This window comes from Choloepus didactylus, chromosome 5 (genome assembly GCF_015220235.1).
Source record: "Choloepus didactylus isolate mChoDid1 chromosome 5, mChoDid1.pri, whole genome shotgun sequence".
Taxonomy (NCBI): domain Eukaryota; kingdom Metazoa; phylum Chordata; class Mammalia; order Pilosa; family Megalonychidae; genus Choloepus; species Choloepus didactylus.
The window spans coordinates 157,803,510-157,829,951 of NC_051311.1; the positions used below are offsets into that span (position 1 = coordinate 157,803,510).

General features: G+C 41.1%; 1 pseudogene; it reads left to right on the plus strand.

The window, feature by feature from the left end:
• The first annotated feature begins 3,655 nt into the window (after window positions 1-3,655).
• LOC119535484 overlaps window positions 3,656-26,442 on the plus strand; it is a 60,369-nt pseudogene continuing 37,582 nt past the window's right edge.

A 26,442-nucleotide genomic window follows, 5' to 3' on the forward strand; every position in this document is an offset into this window, starting at 1 on the left:
TAATAGCCTGCAGTGGTGTGGTACTTTGTTACAATTGATGAAAGCACATTTTATAATTACTCAAATTTATTGAGCATTATTAGGCACCTCATTTAACCCTCACATGAGTCCAGTGATATTATCCTCATTTTGGAGAAAGGGAAACTGGAGGCTTTGAAAGAGGCTGGCTAATCTGGCCAGCTACCGAAGTGGAGAATGGAGACTCAACCCCAGGAAAATGTGAGTTCAAAACCCATGCTCTGGATATGACTCCTGGGGATGAACCTGGACTTGGCATCGTGGGATTGAGAACATCTTCTTGACCAAAAGAGGGATGCAAAATGAAATGAAATAAAGTTTCAGTGGCTGAGAGATTCCAAATGTAGTTGAGAGGCCACTCTGGTGGGCATTCTTAAGCACTATAAAGATATCCCTTTTTAGGTTTTAATGTAGTGGAATAATTAGAAGTAAATACCTGAAACTATCAAACTGCAACCCAGTAGTCTTGACTCTTGCAGACAATTGTATAGCAATGCAGCTTACATGGGGTGACAGTGTGATTGTGAAAAACCTGTGGATCACACTCCCTTTATCCAGTGTATGGATGGATGAATAGATAAATGGGGAGGAAAACTAAGGGAAAAATAGGGTGGGATGGGGGGGATGATTTGGGTGTTCTTTATTATTTTTATTTTTTATTCTTATTCTTATTCTTATTCTTTCTGGTATAAGGAAAATATTCAAAAATACATTGGGGTGATGAATGCACAACTATATGATGGTAGTGTGAACAGCTGATTGTACACCATGGATGATTGTATGGTATGTGACTATATCTCAATAAAACTGAATTTAATTGGAAAAAAACATACAAATTAGCAAGAAAAACATAAAGATATTAACAGATAAATGAAAAAAAGAAACTCTTAACTTGCAGACAAACATGCAAAAAATGGCTAGACTATATTAAAACATGCAAAAAAATTTTAAAGGGAAAAAAAAACATGCTCTTAACAGTCAATTCTGGTTAAACTAAGTTGAATTAAAGAAAAGATTTGTTACACTTCTCCACATAGAGTATTTTTACCAGGGATTGTTAAATTATCATCTTAAGGTCCTTAAAAAGCCCGTTTTAGAGAGAGAAAAGGGATTAATTCAAATTAAACTGACCTGACTTAGTAGTGAATCCCCCATTTTTGTTTAAAGGGCTAGAGTAGACTAGAGTGCAAAAATTTGCCCTTTGTCTCATCTCCCCCTCTGTGACACAATGCCCTTATCCAGCCCCCTTCTCCTTGTGAGCCCATCCAGAGTTTCCTTCCTGCCAATCACCACAGAGGTGTGAGCCAATGAACAACAGGATGCACTGAGATGGGCTAAAACCACCTCTCAATGGATACCTGGCAAATGCCTTCAAAACTCCAAGGCAGTGAAGTTATTATTCACCGGTAGTGAAGTTACTACTCCTGAGGCATACCGACACAATCCCTCCCTGGAATAACCTATGGCTTCTGCCCAATTTCTCCAACCCTGTTATTTTATGGCACAGTTTTGCATCACATTTTGGACATCTTCATTAGACTTGGTCATTCTCTCCTCACACACTCTAGTCTCCAGTCCCCTAGAACTTTCTGCTTTTCCCTGGAATCATGATGCTGCTTCATGCCCTTGTGCCTGCTGTTCCCTCTTTCTGGACTGCCTTTCTCACTCTCTCTCACCTGCTCTTCCTTCCTCAAGTCCTTGGGAAATGGTAGATGCAAAAGATGTGGCTAAAATTTACTGTCAGTGTGTGGGGAGTGGGATAGAGGCTCAAAGCATCTGCAAAGACTCTATAACATAGCCATCATTAATTTCCAAATGATGCAGGTCTAACGTATTGGAGAAGAAAGTGTGTTTAGAACCACACTTTCTGTCTCAGAGATAAGACCCCAAGCCCCAGAACATGCAGTCTGCTGGGCTGCAGACCCAGATCCCCGCTTTAGCCTGGACACTTGTACTTGCACCACCCTGCCTCGGTTTCCCTACATGTAAAAACACTAACACCCAATGACTACCACCACCCCAGCTATACACTCAAGTATCCTGGCATCCCAGTCTCAATCACGTTTTTAGAAATAAAATTCATGTTTTAGAAACCCTATATCTGGTCAACCTGATCTTGCCAATGGAGTTGTAGAAACCTTCTGGATCTGTGTGACCACACTTGTTCACATTTGTGTTGCTTCAGGGATACTGAGCTTTAACTGATTCAATTTGAAAGAGGAATCCATGGGGGAAGTACAATAACCATGTTTGGGGGCTTATAGGCCCATTTCTGAAAGCTCTGGTATTTAAGTAATGGTTTTCCTTTCTCATACAATGCAGCTTATGTGGATGTGTGTGATAGAAATTAAAAGGCAACGTAAAAACTCAGAGTGCCGGGGAAGTTTAGGGTAAAATCTGCCCCATCCTCATCCCTGCCAACCTATCAAACATCCCACAAATGCTCCATCCAGAGCTTGTGCTAAGGGCTGCCCTGAGAGGTGAGGTGAGGGGTACCTTCAGTCAACCCTGGGCTAGGATCCAAGATCGAGCCTTCCCTACCATTTGTACCCACCTGGCTGCCCTCCAGGAACTTTTCGGTGGGCTGAGCTAAGGAAAGCCCCACATTCCAAGCCCAGGAGAAAAGATTTCTTCCTCTTCTCTCAGGCCATGGCTCAGATATGAGCCTGGCTCTCCCCTCTGACACCTGGGCCCCTGCTCCTGGCTTATACTGGGTTCATTCATTCAGTTGCTTATTGATTGTCTGCTATGCTCAAGACATAGGGTTTGGTTTTGTAGGAGACATAAAGATGAATCTGATGTAAAAGTCTGCCTTCACATGTGATTTATTATTAGAGGTAAGAACTGTAGACAAATAACTCTCACGTAAAAAAAGAAAGTGTGTGTGCTTGAAGAGAGGGAAGCGTGAATTGACACTTGGGGTATAGGGTGGATGAATCCCAGAGGGTTTGGAGAAAGCAATGAGGTGTCAACTGGGCCTGGAAATGAGGAGAAAAGCCCAACTATAGGACCAGAAAAACTCACGTGAAGTCAGAGAAGAATGAGGGGCCCCTTTGGCAGTGGCCTAGGATGCTATATATTTTGTCTATAGGCAGATATTTAAAGACTTGCCGGATTCATTTAAAATAAGGCGTTGGTGAAATAGGATAGAAAGTAAGGATGAAACACCGTGGGCCAAGTACAAAAAAAGCAGAGAAAATGGCAGCAACTGCTCAGAGCAGGAGTATGTCTCATCTCTACTCTTCTTCACAGTAACTCAGTTTCATTGGTAAGAGTTCCACTGCCCTAAGAATTTCCCATGCACATTTATATAATGGTCTTTTAAGCCAGCAGGCCAAACAGATCTTTTTCCAAGTGATTTTCATAATCCTTGTTTCTCTTTTGTAAAGCGCGTCCTTTTTAAACAGAGGAGCCCAATAGCAAACGTTGTGCGTGCACTAAACGTGAGAGGAAAGTTAGTTGCATATGTGCCTATGAAGCAAAAGACCCACATTTTTGTAAGAAACTTTCAGTGCATTGGGGGTCAAAACTGGGGGCCCCTTTTGGGATTTTCAGCAATTATTTCATTGACTTAAAAATGTTTAGTTGCTGAGGAAGCTTCCCCAGTAGGGGATCAGTGGGAGGTGAGGGCAGCGTGATGAGCTCAGTCTTTTATATATCAAGGCTCATCCTGGATGCCGTGTGCATAGACTACAGTGGGCAAACCAGAGGCAGGGAGACCGGTGAGGACCACCAGGGCTACGGCAATAACCAGGCAGGAGATAGCGGTGGCTCGGACCAGAGTGGGAGCAGTAGTGGTGATGAGAGGGGGAGCATCTGGGATGTATTCTGAAGATAGAACCAACAGAATTTGCTATTGGTTTGGAGGTAGAGTGGGAAGAAAAGAGCGGGGTCAAGATGGCCCTGCAGGTTTGTTCTGGAGCCACAGAGTTGTTAATTGTTATGAGGTGGAGTTCCACAAAAGAATCGCTACCCCAAGGCTATTCAAAGTGTGATCAGTGACCAGTGCCATTCCATGAACGGTTTGTTACTGGTTGGCAATGAGATAAGAATTGAGTGTATTTGTCCAATTATATTAATTGAAATGCAATTTATGTCTGTTGAGTTGAATAATAAGAAATTGGGGCTTATAATTGGTATGTCTTCTCTTATTTCATTTTTTCAGTAATTAATGTCTCTTGTATTTTATAAAAATTTTGGCCTGCAGAGGATCAAAATTAAAAACAAAAAACTGATCCTTCACTCTGCAGGGTTTGAGAATCACTGTTTTATGTGGCTTCTTCCACTTGCAGGGATGAGTGGGGCAAAGACAATAGGTAGCTGTGAGTTAATAGTAAGTGAAATAAATATTCCTTGAATAAATAAGAGAAATGTGTGAGTTGGGTGAGAGAATAAATAAAATTTCTTATTCAATACACATGGGATCAGTGTGATTTTAAAGAGGTTAAGTTTCCCGACCCAGGTTTCCTAGTGGAGGGTCAAGCCCTTTATGCTACAAGTTTTACTTCTCTAAGAACTATGCTCTTAAGAGCTAGAATATTAATCACTGCAAAAATAATTTGGCCAGTATAAAATGTCAGTAAATTGCCATGAAAAACTAAACAAGGATGTGAATTATTTCCAAAAATAAAATAGTAATAAGGATACAGGAAAATCAAAGGTGTTAGTATTTTGTTGTCATGATAAGCCATTTATAATTCAAAACAACTGTCTTAAAAGGTAGAATCTAGTTCTCAAATACTAGAAGCTACCAGGGCTGCTTGCTGTGGATCTCGGGAACATTTCCTCCGGATACAATCTATTCAAATGGCTGATTTTGCAAGTGAATATGTGTAGAAACAGCCTTGGAAAGTCCCCTTCGGGCTTCTGCCAACGTGCACAGCACTTTTACAAATTGTGTGTAAATTTGTTTCCTTATTATTTCTTTAGCCAATGAAACATTGACAATAATAACAGCAACTAGCATCCTGTGAGAAATATTCTGCTGAAAAACCAACTGTAACCAAGTAGCCTACCCAACATATGTACAAACAGGCATTTATTCATGTGCATCTCTGCTACTCAGTTACAGTTGTTTCAGTTACAAAGAACATATCACTCCATCAGCACCTACCCAGTGGTTCTCGACCTGTTCTCCAACATGACACACGTGACTGATGACAGTTACTTGCAGGACACACTCCCTTGGAAATGTGAAGATATGTGTAATTCCAGAGGCAGCAGCCATAACTTAAAAGAGCAAAGTGAGATGTAGGTAAATGAGTGGGATGTGATGAAGGGGATGACCTTAAATCCATTCTAGTTTTGTTTTCCTTAAATAGTCAATCATCTATAAACATTGGCGCATGATCAGGAACAAACTGTGACACAATGAACAAATGAGTACCACCCACCAACATGTTGCAACTCAGGAGCTGAAAACTATTTCCCTTTAACTTAACCCAAATCACTGCAATGCGTTTCATCAGGGCTTGGGGGTGAGCATGGCATTGGAGCAATCGGGCCATGTTCATCTAACCAATCACTTCATAAACACATACTCTGGGTCTATTGAGAATTGAGCTCTGAACAAGCCGTTAGGAAGAACAAAAGTTGAATGAGACCAGTAATTCTGTCCTTGAGAAGCTCACAGCCAGGGAAAGAGCCTGCCATGGAAACCATCAATGAATGTCAGCGTAGAAGTTGTAATGGATGGCAGAAAAGAATGCAGCAGGGATTTGCAGATCAGAAACTCAGGGGCAATGGTGAGCACTCAAGAGCAGAACATTACTGAAAAGCCTGACCATCACACGCAGCATAGTTTTCTTAGTTTCAGTTTAATTGTAAATATGCCCTCTGCCCTTAAAGAGCAGAGGAGCTAATTAAGAGCCAGGCGTCCCTCAGTATGGCTCAGGATCACACTCCTGCTGGCTGAACCCCCCTGAACCACAGGAAACTTGCAAGTCAAAAGCTTCCAAAGGCATTTTGCCATCTTGAAGGATGCAAATGTATGCAGTATTGTGAAAAACTGTTCTCATCAAATATTTGAGGACCTAAATATTAGACTGAGACCATATTATTTCAACTAAGCTTAGTAGGAACTAGAAAGTAAACCTGGAAGTCTAAAGCTCTCAACCACCAAACTTTGAAAATTTTGAGGGGATTTGGAAACAATCAATATCCTCTAATAGATTTCACAACACTTCATTCATTTTTCATTTTTCCTTCTCCATAAATAGAATTTTGTAAAGAAACCACAAGTGACCATCTATTCTTCTAGGAACTTTTTGCATATCGTCTCTCATCTCCCAGCCCCTTATGAGATAATATTATGTTTACTTTATAGATGAGGGATTTGAGGGTAAAGGGTTACACAACTTACCACTAGCTAGAAATTGGTGGAGCCAAGACCGAGTCTAGATTGTCTGATTCTAAATCATACAGAGCAGAGCTTCTCTCTGCTGTCCAAATCTAATACGGCACTGACTGAGCTGAGGTGGTTTCCCTTATGATGACTCATTGCCATAGTAGAAAAGAAAAAGTAAAATCTGCCCCACTGGGCATTTGAACCAGTCCAGCAAGCCACAGGGATCCCCTGTTGATTATAAGCCACTTTATGCAGGATTTTTTGGGAGAATTCATCATTGACGAACAATAAATCAGCATCCACTTAGCATCTACCATGCAATAGACTGTGTATATTATCTCACCCATGTAATAATACTAGAAGGCAGATACATGGTTTAGTGTATGGGAATTCATCCTTTTTTCTGGGTTGCCCCCTCCAGCTATAACCAAGGATTAGATCTTGAACATTACAGAATGTCAAGGGACATTAGAGAAACGACATTAATATTTATTGTTTTTTATGCATGGCTGGTGCTTTACATATATCATCTCATTATACTTATATCAACTCTGTGAAGATTGCCTAAATAACACTCCTAGGGTCACACAGCTAATAAGGTCCTGATGCTGGATTTGAACCCAGAAGCATTAGATTGGAAAGCCAATGTCCTTTCCACTGACAGGGTCATAGGCTTTGGCATAAGGCAAACCTGGTTGCCCAGGACTTTATGGCCCCACAACTTGTCTTCCTCGTTTCAGCTTACAGCTGCCCTGTGGGTCCCAGATGGGCTGCAATAGAGCTGCCAGGAGAGGGGCTGAATTGTGAGGCTCTGGCTGGCACTGTTCATGTGATACAACAGCTCTTCTCTCAGTGTCCCCAAAGTTCAGCATTTCCCACACAACCTTGCTTATTCAGGCCTTGTTAAAGGAGGATTAAATGAACATCCATATAGGTGGGGGCCTGGTGTCACCAAGGTTTTGTTTCAGAAACCTTGTCCTGGAAGCCTGGGTGAGGACAAGGGGGTAAAGAGTGGCCAAGGTCTAGAGGGAGATGTTTTCCCTAAAATATTAATTCAATGTGGAGGTGGAGACAATGTGATTTTATATTAATAAAAATTGTTGACCTCATTATGTGGAGCATGTAACTCTTACTTAGCTTCTCTTTCCAAGCTTGCCTACCCCATTCACTAGTTTATACTGTCTTGGCCTGGGTTCCCAAGAATGTTAAGGCTGAAACAAATGCTTATGAAGTAATGCTTGAATAGGGAGGGCAAGCCCAGGGATCCAACAGTGAAGGACAATGGGAGTGAGGCAGGATAGGAGGGACAACAAATAGGAGATGCATTCCCAAACTCTCTACCACTTGATATCAAGGGCAACCACTTGCTCATTCTCAAGATCATCTTCAGAGTGGCTCTAAGAACCACTTGGTCTCAAGACAATCTGTCTTGGGAGAGGAAGGGTGAAGAATTTAATCTGCCAATTCACATCCCCATTGGTCATGGGTTGTCATCATGGGAGTTAATATTCCAGATATACTCTTTTCTGTCTGCATGTATAGCAGCAACCCTAGTTCCTAACAACAATCCAGGTAGATTACCCCACAAGGACAGTAAGTTCTTGCTTTGCTTGTTGGTAGTTGCTCTTTCCACTTCCATAGAACCGTTACTATGTCCTGTCCCCTTGGGGCAGCACTTCCACACTTGGAACCATTGTCTCAAATGCAGCAGAAACTAGCTGAACTGAATTCTTAATAGACCATTCAACTATTTAATCACACCAGTTGTTTCTGAGTGAGTATACAGTGAGATCAGGGAATCTTGAGGTCATTTGACTATTGTTGCACTGATTTTGCTATAAAATGGGTTCCTTGGCATGAAATATCAGTCCAAATGATTAGGTCTCTGCAAGTCTTCAGTTGGTTGTGCTGACAGAGGCACTAAAGGCAGAGACGGCAAACTCATATCCACAGTAAGTATGGCTTCTTCCAGGGTAGAAGGTGTCCAATGTAATCAGCCTTTCACCAAATTACAACCTGGTCTTCTCCAGAAACGGTGCCACTTTGAGGGCTAAGCATTGGCCTTTGCAGCTAACAGTTTGGGCATTCAAGTGTAACTATCACTAACTGAGCCTTTACAAGGGAGAGCCCATGTTTTTGAGCTCATGCATAGCCACTAACACTGCTATCACATTTGCTCCATTCAGCACATCTGCTCCATTCATGGGAACCACAATGCAGCAAGGGGATGGCCAAGGAGAGAAACCAGCTGATGTCCACAGTATGAACCATTCTGTTCAGCTGTCATTGACCTGAATCCCAGCTGAAATTGACTTAGTAATCCGTGAAAATGTGAAAGAACAAATCCTCCCCCCACCACCAATAAAAACCCTACTCTTTAAAGCCCTATGCCCTTTTCTATCTCCCTAAAAAGGAAAGTAAGATAGCAAAGTTTTCAGAACCTTAGACTTAGGGAATGGATCAAACAGGAAGATCAGGTAAAGCAGCTAAACCATCTTTGGTGCTAGTGGAGACAACTATACATCTGTGTCCCTTCTCTCCAGAAGTTTGGGGAAGAGCTGGTGCCCCCCTCAGTCCTCCTTTGGCTGAAGTCACCTGGATATTGGTCTCTCCTGGTCTAAACACTGGAGCTGAAGGCTCAGAAGGAACTATTAGCTCAGCTGTGTGATAGTTTGCATTTTCCAAAGAGGGCTGCAACAAAATTTTCCATCCCATATGCTTTCCTACAACGTGACTTGGACATTGCTCTCATTGAAAGTCATGGTCTGTATCCTTTCCCCTTACATGTGGGTATGCTTGTTGTAGCTCCAACCAACGAGTAAGGTAGAAATTACATGTGTGACCTTCAAGGCTTCATTAGAAAAATCCATGCAGTTTCCACTGTGTTCTCTTGGACTGTTGGCTCTCTGAGTGCTCTTCTTTAACATTCCTATTCAGAATCCCAGCTGCCATATTCTGAGAAGCCTAAGGTACATGGAGAGGCCTGATGCATGTGCTCCAATCCCAGATGAGCCCATCCTTCAGCTCTCCTAGGCCAGGCAGCAGACAGGAGAGGGAGGAACCCAGTGTGGTGGTTTGAAGCTGGTTGTACCCAGAAAAACATGTTCTTAAATTAAATCCATTCCTATGGGTGTGAACCCATTGTAAGGAGGACATTTCTATGAGGCTACACCAGTTAAGGTGAGACCCATCTCATTCAGGAGGGGTCTTAATGCTATTATTGGAGTCCTTTATAAATGGAATGAATACACAGAGAGAGAGAAAGCCACAGAAGCAAGCAGCTGAAAGCAATGAAACCCGGAAGAGAAGGGAGAGGCCAGCAGATGCTACCATGTGACTTGCCATTTGGCAGAGGAGCCAAGAATTGCCGGCAGCCAGTCTTCAGGAAAAAAGCATCGCCTTGATGATGCCTTGATTTGGACATTTTCAAAGACACTAACCATAAGTGAATAAATTCCCATTGTTTAAATAAACACATTTCATGGTATTTGCTGGAACAGCCTAGGAAATGTAAACACCCAGTTGGGAACAGATCCTCCAGCCCCAACTATTTGAGTCATCATGGTCATTCCAGGCTTCCCAGCTGAGAATCCAGTCATCATGAACAAGAGAAGAGCCAGCCCTACCCTCTGTGTTCTTTCTGAATTCCTGAGCCATAGGATTTATGAGCATCCTGAAATGTTTATTTCATGTCACTAAGTTTGGGGTGGTTCATTATTAAGCAGTAGTAACTGGAACTAAGGGTATGAAGCATCTGAACCAAGAGCTCATCCCTAACTTCAGAAGATAGCTGTGGTGGCAGCTGTTTGAGTGGAAGAAATCAATGACAAGAGCCGGAGAGGGAACTGTGGCTCTGGGGTTTCGCATGTCTCAGAAGAGGATGATCCTGCTTCTAACCCTGAGAGGAGCTGTCACTACCTAGAAGACCCAGGCAGTGGGTCTCAGGGCCTGCAGAAGTCCATGGGAACTGCATCACTGTGCAACCAACTTTGGTTGTGCCATTCATCAGCTTCACCTGAGAGAGTGGGTGTGGCGGGAAGATGGGCATAGAGGTCTCTAATTCAGACAGGCACATCTATGGGTCTCTCAGGTCTCCAAGACTGTGTAGCACTGGCTCCATCCAGACTTGGCCAGAATTTTACAACTAGAATTCATTTTTGCCCATCTATAAGCAACCCATAGATATCAGGAACAATAGGGAAGGGGTTGCTAAAGCACGTAATTTGTTGCTGTGAAGCAGTAAGGAGACCTACAGTCACAGGGCCTATAAGGCTGCATTTGCACACCTGGACTGGTCAATCACAGACATGCTAGTTATGGCCCCATTGATAGAGGAGCTTGGACTTGCAGCCGGAACACCAGGCTCAGGACTCAGCTCTGCAATGGACTAGTCCTGTCTCTATCCAGTTAGTACCTTTGGGCCATGTTACACATAAATGGATACATTTCAAGAGGCTTTCTCTAGCTCCAGCCTCCAGGAGCCAAACCTGCATGTGACTCATGGGACGGCTCCCTGTCTTCCACGAGGGAGTTCAGACCTACGGTGGTGGCACCATGAGTAACCATCGCTTGCTTGGTTTGCTCTCAAATCTCATCCAGACCTCTGTGAAAGGTGATGATGGAGCCTGTCTGACCTGCCTTTTTCTCTGAGCACACTTATCCGACAGCTGGAGAAGGAGGATGAGTCTTTGTTGCTGTGTTTGAACCTGTGGCTCCATTCCTCCATCATCACAGATCGTTAGGGCAGCAGGGAATGCCCTGGAGTATGCAGATCAGGTTCTTTCTACATGGAAAATTTGAACCAAGGAATAAGGAGGACATAGTTAGTGCCTGGTATTTGCGTGAGATGGAAAATCACCGTGACAGATGCCCAGGAAGGTCATTTTGAGGCTGTGTGATCTAATGAGCAAGGAGAGAGAGTTCTGCAGAGTGAAGCCAGAGAATGTCCCAGAGACCATAAGTGGAGGAGAAACAACAGACAAAATGGTCCTGAGAGCCTGAGAAGGGGAAAAATCTCTGATCTTGGCTCCTGACGGATTTCCACTTCCAGTTCCTGTCACTGGGAAAGCCCAGGTAAACCTCTACCCATGTATGGTAGGTTGAATTTTGTATCCCAGAAAAAAAAAATGTTTCTGATCTTAATCCATTCCTGTGGGTGTGAGCCTACTGTAAATAGGATTTCTGAAGATTTTTTTTTAGTTAAGGTATGGCCCAACTGAATGAAGTTGTGCCTTAATCCTATTAGTGGAAGTTTTATGAAGAGAAAGCCATGTGGAAGAGGAGAAGCTAGAAATCACCAGAACTCAGAAAAGAAAGGTGGGGATATTGCCATGTGACAGAGGAGCCAAGGATCCAAGGATCACCAGCAGCCAGCTCCAGAGCACGACAGTCTTCAAGGACAAAGCAGTGCCTTGCTGACACCTTGATTTTGGACTCCTCCTAACCTCAAAACCATGAGCCAACAAATTCCCATTGTTTATGCCAACCCATTGTTTGAGATTTGTTTTAGCAGCCAGGAACATAAGACACCAGGTTTTATCAGAATCCTTGTTACCTGGTCTAGCTTGAGTGTGTTTCTGTTTTTTGGGGAATTGCTTACTCTAGACTTTTAAGTGTTCAGAACACGTGGAAACTTATGTCTTTAGAGTGGATTTATAACAAAATGGACAAAAAACTTGAATATACATTTCTCCAAAGAGGAAACACAAATGGCTAAAAAGCACATGAAAAGATGCTCAACATTGCTAGCTATTAGGGAAATGCAAATCAAAACCACAACGAGATACCAATTTGCAGCCACTAGAATGGCCACTATTAAAAAAATCAGTAAACTACAAGTGTTGAGAGGATGTGGAGAAATAGAAACACTTATTCATTGCTGGTGGGAATGTAAAATGGTGCAGCTGCTGTAGAAGACCATTTGGCAGTTCCTCAGAAAGGTAAGTATAGAATTACCATATAACCCAACAAATCCTTCTACTAGATACATACTCAAAAGAATTGAAAGTGGGGACTTAAATAGATATTTGCACATGATGTTCATGACAGCATTATTCACAATTGCCAAAAGATAGAAGCAAATCAGTGTCCATCAACTGATGAATAGCTAAACAAAATGTGATATATACATACCATATAAAAACCATGTAATATTATTTGGTCATAAAAAGGAATGAAGTCCTGATACATCTGACAATATGGATGAAGCTTTAGGAATTATGCTGAGTGAAATAAGCCAGACACAAAAGGACATATATTGTATAATCTCACTGATATAAACTAATTAGAATAAGCAAACTCATTGAGTTAGATTCTAGAATATAGGGTAAAGGGGCTGGATTGGGGGTAAGAATGGGGAGTTAATGCTTAATTTGAACAGAATTTCTATTTAGGCTAATAATAAAGTTTTGGAAATTGAATGTGGTGATGGGTAGCATAATATTGTCAGTGTAATTAACACCACTGAATCATATAGGCGAATGTGGTTACAAGGGGAAATCATAGGTCATATATATGTTACTAGAATAAAATTAAAAGATAAAACATAAGACTATAATACAGTGAGCCCTATTATAGACAATGGACAATAGTTAACATTAGAAGCATAAAAATGTTCTTTCATGAATTATGACAGATCTACAACACTAATACAAGGTGTTAATAATAGGGGGGTACATGGGAAAAATATACCTAATGTAAACTATGGACTATATAGTTAATAGTTCAATTTTTTATTTTCTTTCATCAATTGTAACAAAGGTACCACACTAATGTACAGTGTCAATAATAGGGGGTATATGGGAATGCTGTATTTTTTATATGATTTTTCTGTAAATCTACAACTTCTTTACTTTAAAAAAATTTTTAACAAAATAAATATGAGAAGTTAAAAAAATGTTTGACAACATAATTACATGGAAACTTGAATAGAGAATGAGATCACATTGGTTTATATCATGAAGCACAGATACATCCCAGAGTAATTTGGGCAGAGAATAAAAAGTATTTGCAAAGCCCCCTTGGGGGACTGGGGAAAAATGTGGAAATATTAAACTTCCCCACCTGGGGAATTCCCAATATTCTCACAAGTATTGGGTACTACCAGTTTAGTAGGCCAAGCTCTTGATATTGGGGCTTGCCCTTATGAAGCCTGTTACTGCAAAGGAGAGGCTAAGCCTACTTATAATTGTGCCTGAGAGTCACCCCCAGAGAACCTTTTTCTGTTGCTCAGATGTGGCCTCTCTCTCAAAGCCAATTCTTCAGGTGAACTCACTGCCTTCCCCTCTACATGGGACCTAACTCCCAGGGGTGTAAATCTCCCTGGCAATGTGGGACGTGACTCCCGAGGATGAGCCTAGACCTGGCATCATAGGATTAAGAAAGCCTTCTTGACCAAAAGGGGGAAGAGAAATGAAACAAAATAAAGTTTCAGTGGCTGAGAGATTTCAAATGGTGGTGAGAGGACATTCTGGAGGTTATTCTCATGCATTATAAAGATATCCCTTTTTATTTTTCATGTATTAGAATAGCTGGAAGGAAATACCTGAAACTGTTGAACTTCAATCCAGTATCCTTGATTCTTGAAGACGATTGTCTAACTATGTAGCTCATATGGTAAGTCTGTGTGACTGTGAAAACCTTGTGACTCATGCTCCCTTTATCCAGTATATGGAGAGATGAGTAGAAAAGTGGAGACAAACAGTAAATGAATAATAGGGGGGGGGGAGGAGTAGTAGGGGGTGTTTTAGGTGTCCATTTTTACTTTTATTTTTATTCTTATTTTTATTTTTATTTATTGGAGTAATGAAGATGTTCAAAAGTTGATTGTGGTGATGAATGTACAACTATGTGATGATACTGTGAACAATTGTACATTTTGGATGATTTATGGTATGTGAATATATCTCAATAAAATTGCATTAAAAACTGTTTGAGGGAGATACATAGTTTTCCAAAATTCATTTTGGGGTAAAACACATGAAGACAAGTTAGAGAAGCTTGGCAGAAGGTGGAGCAGAGGGAAGCCAGAGCTGTCCTCCTCCTTCCAGGGTGTCTCCTGGCAGAAGCCAGTGCCCGTTGGGTGAGAAGAAGCCCAGCGAGAGTCCAGCAATGAGCAGATGCCTTCTCTCCTGGGCTGGGGAGGTGAGGCTGTGAGGAGCAGGACTCTCCCCAGCTCCTGCTTACCCAAAAGCACTTAGGCAGAGCAGAGAGTTCTAACAGACAAGGCCACTGGGACGTGTGTCCTTCTAACATGCACATAAGGCCAACAGACACTGCCGTCTTCTCTTCCCCTCTCCATCTTTCCATACCCTCCCCAGACACCCCACCCCTAGAGAGGACTGTGCTCTTGCAGACCCATCCTGATTCTCAAATTCTCCAAAACTTCCGTTGACCTCCCATCCCCATCCCCGCAGAATTAAAGCCCTAAGCTCCTTTACTGAAATGCAAGGTACTTCACAGGCTGCTTTCTCTCATCAAAATGATTTACTCCATTCTCCTTGGCTTCTAATGCTCCCAGCCATTCTCCTGCCATTCCTTTTGCTGGAATGCACTCCCTTGTGCCTATCTGCTCCCAGCAAAACAGGTTCTTCAAACAGTTTCTTTTCCATGCAGTTTTCTTAATCCCTGGGTAACTCAGTTAAGAATCAGGACCCAAAAAGTCTAAAATGTACCAGCACTGAAGGAGCTGGGAGAGAGGGCAGGGCATGTGGGTTCAGAAGGTGGATGGAGGCAGAACATAAAGATCACTGGTGTGAGTACTTAAGAGGTCTTTTCTAAGTTTTTCTAAGCAGTCTTTTCTAATTTATCTCTGTGGGGAGGGCATGGGGTAGGTGAAGGGCAAGTTTCCACCTCCAAACTTTAATAGTCCTGTGTTTCCAGCAACCAGCCATAGGCTTTTTGAATCTTCAGCAACATTCAGCAAATATTTCCTGAGAACACAGTGAGTGCTAGGGACTCACAAAAAAAATAATAATAAAATAAGGTACAGTCATTGTCTTCAAGGAGTTTATGGCCCAGTAAAGAAATAAATGAACAGACACAATTTATTATGGAAGGGCCGTGGGGAAAGTGATAGAGCGTGCTACTGAGAGAAAAGATGGAGCAGTAACTCTGAGTCCATGGTTGTTTTTTTCTATACTAACTAGACTACTAGAATGGAAGTAACTTCAGTTAGTGTATTTGTACTTAGTGAGATATCGACCTGTACCACTTGCATCATCAAAAACATGGAAGTTATGTGTCCTATTAGTCATTTTGATATTGGCTGGCAACTGAATGATGAAATATCCCCCAGGAAGACAGAGCGGATGGGATGAAGGAACAAAAAGCAGCAGTATCCAGGAATGCACTGTTGGGGGTTTTTCCTGTAGCTGAAAACAATTAAAATTTTCAGCAGTTCCTGGCATGGGGAAATTGAGAACATCCTTCTTATGTGACACAGAATTAAGTTGGATATGATGAGAATTAAGCTGGATATAAAGAAGCTTAGATTACAAAAGAGAAAACAACTTGAAAGGAAATGCAACGAAATTAAATTAAGATGGTGGAATTATTTTTTGGCCATTGTATTATTTTTTCTCTTAAGTTTAAAAATAATGTCTAATATTTTAAAAGTATAATAAGGAAGATTAAGCAGAAACATTAAAAAAAAAATTCTACCATAGAGGAAATGATAGAGGAAATTGGAACTAGATCTTACACTAGTTGATTGAGGTACCCTCCCAGCTCCTTTGTCACTTCTAGCCCCTTTCTCCATCATTGCCACACTTATATCTTATTCTAAAGACCTCAGCACCTGATATGACCACCTTCTTGGATACTGCAGACCATTGTCTGCCAGCTAGCTCCCCCAAGGAGGGCTTTGAGAATCTTCTCTGCCAGGCCAACTATGGCCATAATCTGGGAAGTTTGACTTTTGGAAGAATGATGTTCTACAGGTTTGTAACAATAGGACTTGCTTCCAATCCCCACCACTAAAGTTAAAGAGTAACACTCCTAGTTCCTCTCTCCACACACCCATGCTCCATTCTACCCTGGTCTGATTGGCAATTTGCCACCTCTTTCACTCAGTCTCCCTCCTTCTCATCTGAAGACAGTCTGGGCCCCTTCTACTTCACTTCTTGAGTTCCCCACGCTCAGGTTGGTAGGCTTACCTGCACAATGGAATTTAGCAAACCCACTTCTCTGCCCCTACCAGTGTGTGTCAGAGGTATGCAAAATCCCAAGGTTAAAGTCCAGAGAGGAAGATGGGAGGCACTAGTGCTTTCTCTAATCCAGGTGACCAGCAACAAAGCTAATCCTCCATCTGGCTCTGTGTATATATTTTTCAGATTTATTACACTCTGTAGGGAAGGAGGAGAGTGATTGGCATCTTCAGACCTTCAACAAAAGCTCACACTCGCCAGTTCTTGACCTCATCCAGATATGGACCTTCATCTGTACCCCACTTAATAATCCACACCCACAGACATTCCTTGGACCTTGTCATCACCTGCAATGACTCTACTTTTGAAACCTGAAATGATAGTATTTCTACCAATGGCTACAGCCTCCACTCCTCTAGCTCTCTTAATCCCTTCCTCTTACTATGCCTTTGTTCAACTCAGTGAATTTTCCAGCCCATTAAACCCATCACTTTCCCTGCTTTATCAGACCCTCTCTGACTTTGCTTCCTCTTCATTCAGTCCATTTCCCATTGATTGGTTTCTTGAAATATTCCCTTTCCAGAATCCTGAACACCCTCACACCCTCATCTAACCCCAGTGCCATCTGGTGAATGGCCAAATCTGGGCAAGGATACAATTCATATTCCTCATCTCCACTCCTGCACCCAAGCAACAGGGTGTGGTTTGAGCACATTACACACACTAGACTCACTGTCAATTCATTGTCCTCTGCCTTGGTTGGACATCCAGTCATAGTCATCTGTCCTATTCCTATTAAATGTCTGTGGGTCAGCGGCCTTTCACATTTTACACAGGAGCAACTACAAGCTTTTGCCATACTTTTAAAACTAACTTACCTCTACCATCTTCATTCTCAGCTAAGGAGACCATCTTGTAATCAATAAGAAAATAAAGGCTATTGTTTGCAAACCCTTTACTCCTTCTACAGACTAGCCTGAAACCTCTTTTCTCCTCTCCTTGAGTTTCAGAGAAAGAGGTGCATCAGCCCCTATTCAATCAAGACCCATAACCCCACCTTCCCAGGGACACTTTTCTCTCACTTGTCCCCTCTTCTGATCTTTTAAAGACTATAGTCAACCTCTTCCTGCTACTGTCTTCTCTAATTCTGACTAGAAACACACACAAACCTCTCCCATTCTTTGGAAAAACAAAAACAATCCTTTGACCCCCAATTCCCCTTATCTTGACTGTCCTAAATCTCATCTTCCCTTCTCAATCAAGCATCCAGAACTAACCACCTTGTTTTACTGTTCTCACCCAACCCCTCCATTCATTCATAAACCCTCTATATTCTGGCTTCTGGCTGCACTTCTCTGAAATTGTTCTGTTCACAGTCACCAGTGAACTCCATAGTTCCCAATAATCCAACACCTTGTAACGTATCCTGCTTGAATTCTCATACTGATTTTTTTTATTTATTTTTTATTCATTTTTATTGAGATATATTCACAACCATGCAGTCACACAAAGCGTACAGTCAGCTGCTCACAGTACCACCATATAGTTGTGCATTCATCACCAAAATTAATTTTTGAACATTTTCATTACCTCACACACAAAAATAATAAGAATAAAAATTAAAGTGAAAAAGAACAATTAAAGTAAAAAAGAACACTGGGTGCCTCCCCCCCCCCATTTTTCTACTCATTCATCCATACACTGGACAAAGGGGAGTGTGGTCCATATGGCTTTCCCAGTCACATTGTCACCCCTCGTAAGCTACATTTTTATACAATCATCTTCAAGATTCATGGGTTCTGGGTTGTAGTTGGGTAGTTTCGGGTATTTACTGCTAGCTATTCCAATTCATTAGAACCTAAAAAAGGTTGTCTATATTGTGCGTAAGAGTGCCCACCAGAGTGACCTCTCAGCTCTTTTTGGAATCTCTCTGCCACTGAAGCTTATTTCATTTCCTTTCATTTCCCCCTTTTAGTCAAGAAGATGTTCTCCATCCCACAATGCCAGGTCTAGATTCCTCCCCAGGAGTCATATTCCACGTTGCCAGGGAGATTCAATCCCCTGGGTGTCAGATCCCACACAGTGGGGAGGGCAGCGATTTCACCTGCCAAGTTGGTTTAGCTAGAGAGAGAGGGCCACATCTGAGCAACAAAGAGGCATTCGGGAGGAGGCTCTTAGGCACAATTATAGGGAGGCCTAGCCTCTCCTTTGCAGCAACAGTCTTCCCAAGGGCAAATCCCGTGGTAGAGGGCTCAGCCCATCAAACCACCAGTCCCCTATGTCTGTGAGCACATCAGCAACCGTCGAGGTGGGAGAGCCCAACACCCCTGCATTCTCCACCGGCTCCTCAAGGGGGCTCTGCACATTTTTTTCATTGTTGTTTTTTTCAATTAACTTTTTTTTTTTAATCAACTGTATCAAAAAAAATTTTTTTAAAAACATACAATAAAAAAAACATTTCAAACAAACCATAATAAGAGAGTCCAACATGTTCCTACTCTACCCCAAGAAAATAACCCAATATAGCAGCATTTCTGTGAACTTGTTCCCACCACACCCACGAGAAATTAACAAACCAGAGTCATTCCTGGGCATTCCCAGGACGTTAAACTCACCCACAATAGCCTATCTGTTCTTATTGGGCTATCGTTCTCCCTTCACCAGTTGCTCTCTATTGCAAGTTCCCCTACATTCTACATTATAAACCATTTATTTTAGGAGTGCGTTGTTTAACCTCCAGGTGTTTGTGGATTTTCTAAGTCTCTGATGGTTATTGACTTCTAATTGTATTCCATTGTGGTCAGAGAATGTGCTTTGAATAATTTCAATTTTTTTAAATTTACTGAGGCTTGTTTTATGTCCCAGCATATGGTCTATTCTGGAGCAAGTTCTGTGCTCACTAGAGAAGAATGTGTATCCTGGTGATTTGGGATGTGATGCTCTATATATGTCTGTTAAATCAAATTGATTTATCTGATTGTTTACGTTTTCAGTTTCCTTGGTCTTCTGTCTGGTTGATTTATCTATAGAAGACAGTGATGTGTTGAAGTCTCCCACTATTATTGTGGAAACATCCATTGCATCCTTTAGTTTTGCCAGTGTTTGTCTCATGTATTTTGTGGCACCATGATTGGGTGCATAAACATTTATGATTGTTATTTCTTCTTGTTGAATTGCCCCTTTTATTAGTATGTAGTGGCCTTCTTTTTCTCTCATAACATCCTTGCATTTAAAGTCTATTTTATCTGAGATTAATATTGCTAATCCTGCTTTCTTTTGGCTGTAGCGTAAATGAAATATTTTTTCCCATCCTTTCACTTTCAATTTCTTTGTGTCCCTGTGTCTAAGATGAGTCTCTTGCATGCAACATATTGATGGTTCATATTTTTTGATCCATTCTGCAATCTATATCTTTTAATTGGGGAGTTTAATCCATTTACATTCAACATTATTGCTATGAAGGCATTTCTTGAATCAGCCGTCCTGACCTTTAGTTTATGTTTGTCAGATATATTTTCCCCCCTCTCTCTTATTGTCCTTTAATGAACCAATATAGAATCTCTTTAGTACTGAACCTTTCTCCACATCTCTCTCTCCTTTCTTTGTTTCTCTGTCGGTAGGGCTCCCTTTAGTATCTGAAGTAGGGCAGGTCTTTTATTGGCAAAATCTCTCAGCATTTGTTTGTGAAAAATTTAAGCTCTCCCTCAAATTTGAAGGAGAGCTTTGCTGAATAAAGTATTCTTGGTTAGAAATTTTTCTCTCTCAGATTTTTAAATATGTCATGCCACTCCTTCTCACCTCCATGGTGGCCGCTGAGTAGTCACTACTTAGTCTTATGTTGTTTCCTTTGTATGTGGTAAATTGCTTTTCTCTTGCTGCTTTCAGAACTTGCTCCTTCTCTTCAGTATTTGACAGTCTGATCAGAATATGTCTTGGAGTGGGTTTATTTGGATTTATTCTATTTGGAGTTTGCTGGGCATTTATGCTTTGTGTATTTATATTGTGTAGAAGGTTTGGAAAGTTTTCCCCAACAATTTCTTTGAACACTCTTTCTAGACCTTGACCCTTCTCTTCCCCTTCTGGGACACCAATGAGTCTTATATTTGGACGTTTTATTTTGTCTGTCATATCCCTGAGGTCCATTTAGATTTTTTGACTTTTTTCCCCATTCTTTCTTTTATTCTTTCATTTTCTGTTCTGTGGCCCTCGAGGTCACTGATTCATTGTTCAGCTTCCTCTAGTCTTGTATTATGAGTATCCAGAATATTTTTAATTTGGTCAACAGTTTCTTTTATTTCCATATGATAATCTATTTTTTTATTTACTCTTGCAATTTCTTCTTTATGCTCTTCTAGGATCTTCTTCATGTCCTTTATATCCTGTGCCATGCTCTTCTTCATGTCCTTTATATCCTGTGCCATGCTCTCATTGTTTGTCTTTAGTTCTTTGATTAATTGCCCCAAGTACTGTCTCCTCTGATGTTTTGATTTGGGTGTTTGGGTTTGGGTTATCCATATCGTCTGTTGTTTTCATATGCTTTAAAATTTTCTGTTGTTTTTGGCCTCTTGGCATTTGCTGTACTTGATAAGGTTGTTTTAGGATATGTAGGATTATTCAAAGCCTAATCTCTAATTTGTCAGATCTATAGCTTGGTGGCATGCACTTTCTCTAACTAACCAGCCGATGGTGCCTGTAAGTCACCTATTCCCCTCAAGTCAGTTCTCCCGAACTTTGTCTTTGTGGTGTGTGGGGGTCTGATCCTTGTGGGGTCCAATTTGTGCACTAAGTTTGGGTGTGTTGTTCATGCTGTCCACCCTGAATGTGGGGCATGTGTCTGAGTGGTTGGGGAGGGAGGGCAGGTTTAATAATCAAACCTCCCAGGTGTTCCTGGAGATTTAAGGCTGTTGCAAGAGTCTAAACCTTCATTTCAGTCTCGCCACAGATTGTCTCTGCCGCTGACCCACAAGTCCTTGGTTTGGTATATGGGCCCTGGGATTTCCAAGTGGGTCCCTCTTCCAAGCCATGCCCTTCCAGGGCCTCTGCTGAGGGAAGGTTGTGCTATGTCACAAGTGCACACCGTCCCTCAAGGGAAGTTCTGGGCCACCGGGCCATGTAGGTGTGTTCCCAACCTGCTGTAAGGATGGCTGTATGGGGCGCGTTAATTTCCCCCTTTCTGCACAGCTCCACCTTCCCAGCTCCAGGACAATTAGCTGTAGGTGAGTGAAAGGCTACTGTTCACACCCAATATTGTGGCGTGTGCACATGTTGCTGGAAACACTTCCTGTCACACAGGGTTTTTTGGTGCAGCTCTGGGCTGTGGCGCCAGTGCTGGCACTGGGCAGGAGCGTTCCCGGCCCACCGGGAAGATGGCTGCAAGGGGCATGGTTATTTTCCCCTTTTGGCTAACCTCTGCCTGCCTCACTCTGAGACCATTAGCAGCCGGTGTGTGAAAGGCTATTTTCCACACCAGATATTGTGGCATTCGCACAGCCCATTCCTGCCACGCTTCACTGTGCAGTTCTTGCTGCCATATATGCAGCTGCTTTTGGGTTATTTTAAAAAAGAACTAGTCCACCTCCAAATGCCAACCCATGGTTTCCCCACACCGCAGAGTGGCTGCCAGACATTCAGAATGCAAACTCCCAGTTTCACCAAGTGCACATTCCCTGTGGATTTAGCAGACCTTGTCCAGCTGGTGCATAGCTGGAACTGGTGTTCTGGGTCACTTTCTGGCTTTTATCTAATATTTTTCATGGAGGTGTTTTTTGCCCTGTCTCTCCCAGCCGCCATCTTAGGTTCTCCCTCATACTGATTTTTAAAGGATTTATTATTTTTCCCATTGTCAATGCAATTTGGGGTCAATATAGAAAATTTGCAAGAAAGAAAATTTAACCTCTTATAGTCATACCAAGCAAAGAAAATCATTGTTATTAATTTGGTGAAATATTTCTACAGTAGTTTTTCAGTGAAGGTTTTAGTGTCTTTGTTTTGCCCTAAGTGTTGACACTACTGACAGGATAACATGGTTTTTAATGGGTCAATTTCTGGGCTAAGACATGCTGGGGATGTTTCCAAGCTAAACCTTTGCCTGGATGGTGTAAGGTTTTTTGTTTGTTTGTTTGTTTTTTCTGATAAACTATATACAATATAACATTTCCTATTTTAAGCACCCTCAAGCATACAATTCAGTGGTATTAGTTACATTCATGATGTTTTACTACCATCACAACCATCCATTATCAAAACTTTCTATCACCCAAACTCATTAAGCATTCACTCTCCATTCCCCCTCTCTCCTGCCCCTGGTAAACTGTAATCTGCTTTCTGTCTCTATGAATTTGCACATTCCTGATATTTCATATAAAAGAAATAATACGTTAGTCATTAGCTGTTAGGGAAATGCAAATCAAAACCATGAGACACCACCTAACACCTTCTTGCCTAATTGCTCTGGCTAGAACTTCCATTACAATGTTGAATAATAGTGGTGACAGTGGGCATCCTTGTCTGGTTCTTTATACTAGAACGAATGCTTTCAGTCTTTCATGATTGAGTATTATGTTAGTTGAGGGTTTTTTTTTCCATATATACCCTTTATCATGTTGAGGAAGTTCCCTTTTACTCCTAGTTTTCTAAGTATTTTTACCACAAAAAGGTACTGGATTTTGTTACATGCCTCATCTGCATCAACTGAGGTGATCATGTGTGGTTTTCTCTTCATTCTATTAATGTAGCATATATTATTCATATATATACTACATTAATATTAATTAATGTAGTATATATTATTATATATTATATTAGTTTATCTATAATATATAAATATTATATTATATTTATATTAATTAATGTAGTATATATTATTCACATATATACTACATTATATACATGTAGTATATATTTTCATATGTTGAATCACCCATGAATTTGGGGGACACATCTCACTTGGTCATGGTATATAACCCTTTTAATGTGCTCCAGGATTCAGTTTGCTAGTATTTTTATTTGGTACCATCTTAAGTTCAATATAAGATAGAATATCTACAATATCATAAAGAGGAATATGTTGCTATACTCCTCTGTTCCCCCACCTTATGTTGTTCTTGTCTCAAATTACATCTTTATACATTTCCAAAACCATAGATATACCTTTTTTTATTCATTTGCATTTTAGATCCTGTAAGAAGTAAAAAGTGGAGTTATCAGTACTCAATCTTATTGGGGCTCCTAGTATATGATGCATTGCTTCTCTCTTGCTGTTTTCAGGATTCTCTTTTTGTCACCAGAATTCAACAGTTTGATTATATGTGTGGATGAGGATCTCTTTGAGTTTTTCCTGTTCAGAGTACTTGGAGCTTCTTGGATGTGTAATATTCATGTCTTTCATTAAATTTGGGAACTTGTCTACCTTAATTATCTGAATATTCTTTCTGCACCTTTCTTTCTTCTTATTCTGGGACTCCTCCCTTCCTCAACTTGCCCATGGTCTCACAGAAAGGACATCATGGAGCTGAAATTTGGACACAGGCAGCTTGGTTTCAGAGCTCAAGCCCTTTGCCCTGGGTGATTTTTCACTCACTGAGGAAGGGTGGTTGTGGAGGCACAATATGACCAAGTGATCAGGCCAGCAGCCAGGAGACCAACAGACTTGGAAACCAGGCACTTGGCCCTAAAACTAACTCCAGACTCTTGTATGTGCACACACACATGCACACAAAAGCACACCTCTTAGAATGACACATAATATCCAGTAACTATTCTCCATATTAGAGTCCTTAAGAAAGAGCTTAGAAAAGGATGCAACAATGGCACTAAAGTGTGATTTTTAATGTGCCCATTTTATAAATATTGACTGACTATATATGATATGCCAGGCTTTCTGCTGGTGATGGGAATATAGCAGTCAGAAAACAGACTCAGTTTTTGTCTTCCAGTGCACTGGTTATGTCATTGCAAAGTTTCATACACACTTATATTCACATGCTATACTTCATTCACTCAAATGGACTACCTCTGGTCACAAAAATCAAGATAGAGGGTTACTGCTTTAGGGCTGGTTCCACTGGATCGCTATCAAGTCATCCCATCTTCACATCTTTTTTACAATGTCCAAAAACCTCTCATCCCACAGCAAGGCTATGTTTTCCCTTTCTGGGTCTAGCTTCTGTTACATCACCATTTTTAATTTGCAAGTTTTCTTTTTCCATAAACATGTGCTCAGGGACTCTCTTGTCAAATCTTACATTCCTTGCATTTATTCCCAATCCTGGTCCATGAGTACACATTGAATTGTTAGTTTCCCAATACCCCATATTTTCATGATTACCATTATAGTTTCCTAGTAAATGGCTCCTGTTTCTTTTCATTTGTCTGGGGACCACTTCTTGCTATAGCAGACACAACTTTAACTTGGCCCAGGGTCCCACACAGGAATGGGGATCAGATAACTTTAGTAGGTTTGGCTGAAATTGGCTTGAGCTTAGTACAAAAGTGAAAGTATTTACTATGTGCTGCAGGTGAATGGGCTAGGGCAGGTTGGGACTGATAGCCTATTGTTTCTCAGAACATTCATCCATTCAATTAATTCTAATATTTTAGGTTGCTGACAGTGTGCCAGTAACTCTGTAGGCACTGGGGATACAGCAATACAAAGGAGCCCATAAGTCAAACTTCCTACCCTCGAGGAGTTTATTCTCAAGGCCGGGGAATTGCAAACACAAAAAGAACAAGATATATAAATAAAATGTAGAGTATGCTAGCTGGTGATTAGTGCTGCGAGGAAAATAAAGTAGGAAATGGGGAGGGTTACTAAGAAGTGACATTTGAAGAAAGACCTGAAGTTAGGCAGTAAGCATATCATTATCTATAAGGGAAAAATTAAAGGAACAGGGAAGAGCAGGAGTAGATGCTGAGCAGGGAGCACGCCTGGCATGCTCAGTGGATAGCAATGGCGAGAGTGATAGGACCTAAGGTCAAAGAGGTCAAGGGGGTGTAAGATCAGGGAGGGATTTGTGGCCCATTGTAAAAATTTTGGCTTCTGCTCAGTTGAAGGGACAAATTTTGTTTGTTTGTTTTATTCAGTATTATTGAGATATAGTCACATACCATATAATCATCTATGGTGTACAATCAGCTGTTCACAGTACTATCATATAGTTGTGCATTCATCACCACACTCAACTTTTGAACATTTTCATTACTCCAAAATAAATAAATAAATAAATAAATAAATAACATAATATAAAAACAAGAATAAAAATACAAGTAAAGAAGAACATCCAAAACATCCCATCCCCCCTATTATTCAATTAATATTGTTCCCATTTTTCTACTCATCTATCCATACACTGGATAAAGGGAATGTGAGCCACAGGGTTTTTGCAATCTCACAGTCATACCATGTAAGCTACAGAGTTATACAATCGTCTTCAAAAATCAAGTCTACTGGGGTCAGTTCAACAGTTTCAGGTATTTCCTTCTAGCTATTCCAATACATTAAAAAGTAAAAAAGGGGTATCTATATAACACATAAGAATAACCTCCAGAATGACCTCTCAACTCTATTTGAAATTTCTCAGCCATTGCAACTTTATATTCTTTCATTTCTCTTCCCCTTTTGGTCAAGACTTTCTCAATCCCACAATGCTGAATTCAGGTTCTCCAAAGGGACACTTTTTAATAGAGAAGAGACATAATATAATTTATACTCTAAAAGGATCACTCTGGATGTGTGGAAAACAGACCAAAAATAAGCAAAGGTGAAAGTAGGGAGACCACTTTGACCTAAAATGTCAGCTCCTTCCTCTATGTTCTCCTGCAACACTTAGGGAGCCCCATCCATGATGGTGTCCCACTAACCAGGTTGCCTCTCCTGTCAATTACATGTGGGATTTCACAGCCAAGCCCTGTTTAATCCACTGAGTTTGAATCTCT